Raw genomic sequence first — 7,182 nt, forward strand, 5'->3', positions numbered from 1 at the left:
GCAAAAGATGAAAAATCATGAAAGGATGATGAAAAGAATGAATGAAAAGCTGGCTGGGTGGAAGCCTCTTTAAATGTTCTCCATTTCATCAAAGTGACTGTTGGAGGCACTTAACAGCTTTCATATTAAAATGATTAAGCACCTTTTGAAGCAGCGAGGGGTGGAACGGGCATCGCTCTGTTGGAGAGCAGGAGTGAGGGGACCTCAGAGACTGGATCTGAATGATGGCTGAATGTCATAACAGACGTCACCAACTCAACAAACCAATCAGCTGTTACACACACTTTAATCAAGCTATAGGTTACCAAGATGGCTCTCATGTCAGAAAAAAACATGGCTTTCTCTGCAAAAATCAGCAGGATTTGCACATAATTGCAAAGCTAATCTTCTTTCAGACCTATTGGCAAATCCTCAATTTAAAAAAAATGCCTGCTATAGATGTTAATCGTTTTAAAGACATTCCTGTTTAGAACAATTAGACATTGGTTACCGATCTTAGTTAATGTGACACATTTAAATTGAACATATGAAAATACCCTATTAATAATACTAGAACACAAGTTTAATTCCATAATGAGTCAAAAACAGTCATGAACAACAGAAACTTCTACGCTGGGCCTCAAATGAATCAGTGAATCTGTGATTCATTTGAGCGAATTTCATTAGGACACTTTATGATGGTTCATTGATTAACATGAACTGTTCAAATGGGACAAAAAAAAGGTGTTATGGAAGTCAAGTGGATCACAAAAAGTTTAAACCGTCCAAATCAACTGATTTACAAAAACAGAATCAAACTATGAAAGCCCGTTCCTGCTTGGGAACAAAGAAATAAAAAAGGTACTTGCAACTTTTTATCTCATAATTCAGACATTTTCCTCACAGTTCTGAGAAATAAATCTGAATTACATGATATAAACTCAGAATTCGGACTTTCTTTCTCGCAATTCCAAGTTTACTTCCAATTCTGAGTATTTATCTTTCAATTCTGACTTTTTTTCTCAGAATTCTGAGTTCATACCTGCCAATGTTGTTTCAATTTCTGTGTTTCCACCACGGAATATCTCATAATCCTGACTTTTTTTCTCGCAATTGCGAGTTTATAATTGCAAGTTTATATCTCTCTCTCAATACTGAGTTGATATCTCACAATTCTGTTTATATCTTGCAATTCTGAGTTTATGTCGCAATTCTGAAAAAAACAAGCATCCATATCAAACTTCTCAAAAATGTGTTTGCATTGTATAAACAATGTGGAAAAGCTAAATGAAAACCTCACTGGAATGTGGTTAATGTGCCCTCAAGGGGCTTGTATTGAGGTAAAGAGCCGGTCTCATAAACTCCTGCAGGTGTCCTGTGCTGGCGATGATGTGAGGTGAAGACGTTGAGAGTTTCCTGATGTTAGTAAAACTAAATGGTGTGGGGATTTCCTGAGGGCAGAGATACTTCGCTGATCACGTACAGTAGTAGTTCTCGGACTGTTCAGTTTCTTTTCCCGAAGAAGAGAAAAACGGACTTATCACTGTTCATTCTACAGACATGCTGCAGCAGTGTATCTATAATCCTCCGCCTCCGGACCATGTGTTTGTTTTGATGGGGAATCCAGTCTTTGGCCTTGATGCATAGTAAAGTTTTTGCCGTTACACTGTATTGTACTATTAGATGAATATAATGCAGGTAATTGTATGCAAAGTTTTTTTTGTTTGTTTGTTTCTATTTTAAATATGAGTGAAAAGTCCAAAATGCATGAATGAGCTACAAAAAAAATAAATAAAGAAATAAAGAAGGACAGCTCCTCTGACATAGTGTAAAGTATACATTATGCAAAGGTTTGTGATTGGTAGGCTTTATGTTTTTGAAAGAAGTCTCCTATGCTCACCAATGCTGCATTTATTGAATCAGATACACAGTTAAGTTGTGTAATTTTATTTCAATTTAAAATAACTGTTTTCTATTTTAATGTAACTTCAAATGTAATTTATTACTGTGTTCGCACAACTTAATTTTTGATTACTCCAGTCTTCAGTGTCACATGATCCTTTAGAAATTGTTGTAATATGATGATTTGGAGCTCAAGAAACATTATTATTAATGTTGAAAGCAGTTCAGGATTCTTTGATGAATAGATAGTTCGAAAGAACAGCATTTATTTGAAATAGATTTTTCTCAAACAATATAAATCTTTTTACTGTTAATATTTGTTAATTTCATGCATCATTGCTGTATGAAAGTATTAATTTATTGAAGAAAAAAAAAAGACTGACCCCAAACTTTTAAAGGGTAGTGTATATTATTCTAAAGTGTGGTACCTCAAGCAGATTTTTAGCAATATTCTTTGTTTTCTCATTTATGCTAACAAATATGTTCTGATTATTTTTTATAAGTAATACTAAAATAATATTATTATAAATAAAAATATTAACAATTTATCTAAAAAATAATTCAATTTGCAGCGTATAATTTTTGCACCTTTAAAGGCACAATATGTAAGATTTTTTAATTAAAATATCCAAAAACCACTAGAACAGTGTTATATATTTTGCTGACTTGTGTACTTACATTAACCCAAATGTTTCGAAGAATGTTTAAATCCAGAGAAATAAGCAATTTTAACTAGTGACACGGACCGTGTCTATAGTGTCATTGTGTCGCCTGCCAATCACATCATAACCCCTCGAATTCCGGTTTTGTTTGTAGAAAACATGGAAACACCAAAGACGCTTTAATAAGTTGTGCGTTTTAATAGACCAGTGATGACCGCACAGAGTAGTATTATAACAGAACTTTCAGAAATGTATCTAGTAGGATAAAACAGCGCTGCTTTTTTTCCCCACATACGCACGACCGGAAGGAGCGGAAGCCGTCGACTGTGGCATAATCAAAGCCCCGCTGCATTTAAGCCGTGTGTCACACTCGTTCAGAGACCTTGTTTCGCTTCGACGGCTTTCAGCCTCACCCTGCTTCATTCTACTACGTTAATAAATCATTAGCTCATCCATGAACATGATTTCTGCCCGAGTCCCGTCGGATTGCATCGGCTGTGGGGATGAAGACGACAACTCCCATGATTCCACACTCAGTCACGGAGTCATCAAACTACGCCTTTGTCTATTTGTTTATTTTGAATATGCGCCCTCTAGCAGCGAAAATTACATATTGTGCCTTTAAGATTAAGTAGAATAATTTAGAATGACCTAAAAAAAATCAAAAACGAAGTACAGTATCATACACACTATAATGCATAAGTGTGACCTTTGACATGGTTGTTAGAAGAGCCTACCATAAACCAATACAAGTACATCCAAACATGTATAAATAAAGATGTTGTACATTAAACTGCAGTAGAAATGAGACCAGCAGCCCTTGTGGATTATTGTGATGTTTTTATCAGCTGATTGATTAGACTCATTCTGACGGCACCTATTTCACTGCAGAGAATCCATTGGTGAGCAAGTGATGTAATGCTAAAATAATTAAGTGAATAATTAAAAAAATGAACAATTAAGATTTGTGAATGAAATTAAAAAATGAAACACATTATTATACACACTACAATGTATAACAAAGACCTTTGACATGGTTGTTAGAAGAGCCTAACAAACACAAGATTAATGATCCAAACATGCATAAATAAAACTGTTGTACATTAAACTGCAGTAGAAATGAGACCAGCAGCCCTCAGTCACTCCAGTCAAGAGCTGCTTGAGTCAGTTTGCGGCTGCCAGCATCAGCTTCACTACAACCCTCACTTTCCGCTCTCATGGGCCGGTATTGTTCAGAATAACTCCAAACAGATGGCCTACAGGCTGGAAACAGGTGAGATCTCTCAGCCTGAGCAGCTATAGAATCAAGAGCAACTCTCAGACTCAACCGCCTCATTCCATTCACTCTGTAATCAAACAGCACAGCAGTTCCTTTATCCCTGATGCCTCAAAACAGCCGTTGCTCATTTCTGGATTTGAAATCGATAGGATTTGTAGATCGATCACGGTACAAAGCACTGGATTTTATCTGAATTGGGATATTCAAGATCTTCCTTGCTGTAAATGCAACAAACAGCTAGTATTGATCAGCTGATCATTAAGTGAATTTGACAATACTCTGTGGAATCATTCAATGTAAAAAGCAGTAAACAGATGCTGGTACAATCTGTGCTACTTTTTCTCTCCAGCCCCAGGGGGACGTTGTCACATGATCTGTGACTAAAGAGAATATAAAATGGATTGTGACCTCCAGAGAGGGCAAACTAGTTTGGGGCCTTGCGACAAAAGAAAGCATTGAACCACAGTCTGAGGTGCCATTAGTTAGATTTATCTTCCTGTTTTTTGCTACCGCATCTATTGGTGCACATTTTAGTGGGAAATATCTGGTCAAATTCTTGCACTTCTTAACCTCATGACCTTGCCTTCTGTGCTTCTTAAACAGTCAGTCACAATAAAAACAAAGCCCCTGAGGGAAACATCACCAGGGTGCAGCTTACCACTTTGTATTTAATTTAAGGGATAGTTGTAGGAATGAAAATTTGCTGGAATTTTACTCACTCTCAGGCCATCCAAGATGTAAATGAGTTTGTTTCTTCATAGGAACATCATAGGAACATGCTCATTAGTGGATGCTCTTCAGTGAATGGGTGCGTGGATTATTGTGATGTTTTTATCAGCTGATTGATTAGACTCTCATTCTGACGGCACCCATTTCACTGCAGAGGATCCATTGGTGAGCAAGTGATGTAATGCTAAAATAATTAAGTGAATAATTAAAAAAATGAACAATTAAGATTTGTGAATGAAATTAAAAAATGAAACACATTATTATACACACTACAATGTATAACAAAGACCTTTGACATGGTTGTTAGAAGAGCCTAACAAACACAAGATTAATGATCCAAACATGCATAAATAAAACTGTTGTACATTAAACTGCAGTAGAAATGAGACCAGCAGCCCTCAGTCACTCCAGTCAAGAGCTGCTTGAGTCAGTTTGCGGCTGCCAGCATCAGCTTCACTACAACCCTCACTTTCCGCTCTCATGGGCCGGTATTGTTCAGAATAACTCCAAACAGATGGCCTACAGGCTGGAAACAGGTGAGATCTCTCAGCCTGAGCAGCTATAGAATCAAGAGCAACTCTCAGACTCAACCGCCTCATTCCATTCACTCTGTAATCAAACAGCACAGCAGTTCCTTTATCCCTGATGCCTCAAAACAGCCGTTGCTCATTTCTGGATTTGAAATCGATAGGATTTGTAGATCGATCACGGTACAAAGCACTGGATTTTATCTGAATTGGGATATTCAAGATCTTCCTTGCTGTAAATGCAACAAACAGCTAGTATTGATCAGCTGATCATTAAGTGAATTTGACAATACTCTGTGGAATCATTCAATGTAAAAAGCAGTAAACAGATGCTGGTACAATCTGTGCTACTTTTTCTCTCCAGCCCCAGGGGGACGTTGTCACATGATCTGTGACTAAAGAGAATATAAAATGGATTGTGACCTCCAGAGAGGGCAAACTAGTTTGGGGCCTTGCGACAAAAGAAAGCATTGAACCACAGTCTGAGGTGCCATTAGTTAGATTTATCTTCCTGTTTTTTGCTACCGCATCTATTGGTGCACATTTTAGTGGGAAATATCTGGTCAAATTCTTGCACTTCTTAACCTCATGACCTTGCCTTCTGTGCTTCTTAAACAGTCAGTCACAATAAAAACAAAGCCCCTGAGGGAAACATCACCAGGGTGCAGCTTACCACTTTGTATTTAATTTAAGGGATAGTTGTAGGAATGAAAATTTGCTGGAATTTTACTCACTCTCAGGCCATCCAAGATGTAAATGAGTTTGTTTCTTCATAGGAACATCATAGGAACATGCTCATTAGTGGATGCTCTTCAGTGAATGGGTGCCGTCAAAATCCATAAAAAAGTCCATAAATGGTTGTTAGATGCTTAAAAAAAAAAAGAACGGAGATGATAAATACACTATGAGTTTAGCAGATTGCATTCTCCAGACTGAGACCTTGCCCCAGGCCAGCAGTGGAGTGTCATAACCCTGTGTGTACTTCACACATGAAAGTTGTTCTGTACTCGTACAGAACGATTTACAGCAAAGCAGCTGGCATTAAGTTTGACTCCATATGTCTAACTAGTGGCTCACATCCCAGTTTTACCCGAGCATAAGGCTCCAGTTCTGCTGCAACAGTGTATCTGAGGATTGAGTCTTTGTGGAGATTTTATCCTAACACTGACTGTAAACATCTCAAATCAGTTTTGCCACTACATGCAAACATGCTTAACAGCAGAAACACACTCCACCGACCAGACCGTATGTTAAATGAGATGAGAATTATGACACGTTTGCATTTTGGCATAACTGCTTTATCTAATTCTATGTAAGTGAATGGGTAAAGAGAAGAAACTCTCTTAAAAAGAAAGGTTGTTTAATAATTGTATAATAAAAAAGAACCATTTTATGATTCCCATGGGTTCTTGGGTTGCTTATGTGGTTCATTAGAGACAGTTTATAGAAAAAGTTATTGATGTTCTACATTATTTTCAATCAGTGTATTGGTATCTAAGTATCATTCATTAAAACTCTTGAGTTCTTTGAAACACCGGATAATTTTCTGAAGAACCATAGAACTGGAAAAAACAACAACAAAAAAACAACGGAAACTGAAGTTTTGTGGCATTTAGTTCATATGTCCGTCCAAATATACACAATTCCCTGCTACATAGTATGCAAAAAGCGGTATGTCACAGGTCAAAGAAAAGGTCAGAGGTCAGTCATTCAGTAGGCATGGGGATGCATTCATACTACACACCTGGGCTGTGTTCAGCCCCGACAAAAACGGTGCAAAACGTGTTTTAAACGGAAACGGTGGTGCGTTGAACACCCTGTTCTGATGACGCAAGAGTTGCAACTATGGCAACTGAGAAGGCCATTCTTTCTGTTCTTTTTGAAGAATTTTCGGAGCCTGATGAAATCGGTATAAATACGTGTTTAATACTGCAAAATATGCTTGATGTTACAGTCACTGCCCTTGCCCTCCAGAATAAAAGAACATCCCAATCGAGTGAAGGGATTTGTGGAAACTGTGGTTCCTAATTATTGTGATCCAACATTTGCCTCGCATTTCAGGATGAAAAGACAAACATTTCAGGTGAAGGATAATCCACTTCTT

Source organism: Sinocyclocheilus anshuiensis, unplaced genomic scaffold (assembly GCF_001515605.1).
Source record: "Sinocyclocheilus anshuiensis isolate Anshui unplaced genomic scaffold, SAMN03320099.WGS_v1.1 scaffold110, whole genome shotgun sequence".
Taxonomy (NCBI): domain Eukaryota; kingdom Metazoa; phylum Chordata; class Actinopteri; order Cypriniformes; family Cyprinidae; genus Sinocyclocheilus; species Sinocyclocheilus anshuiensis.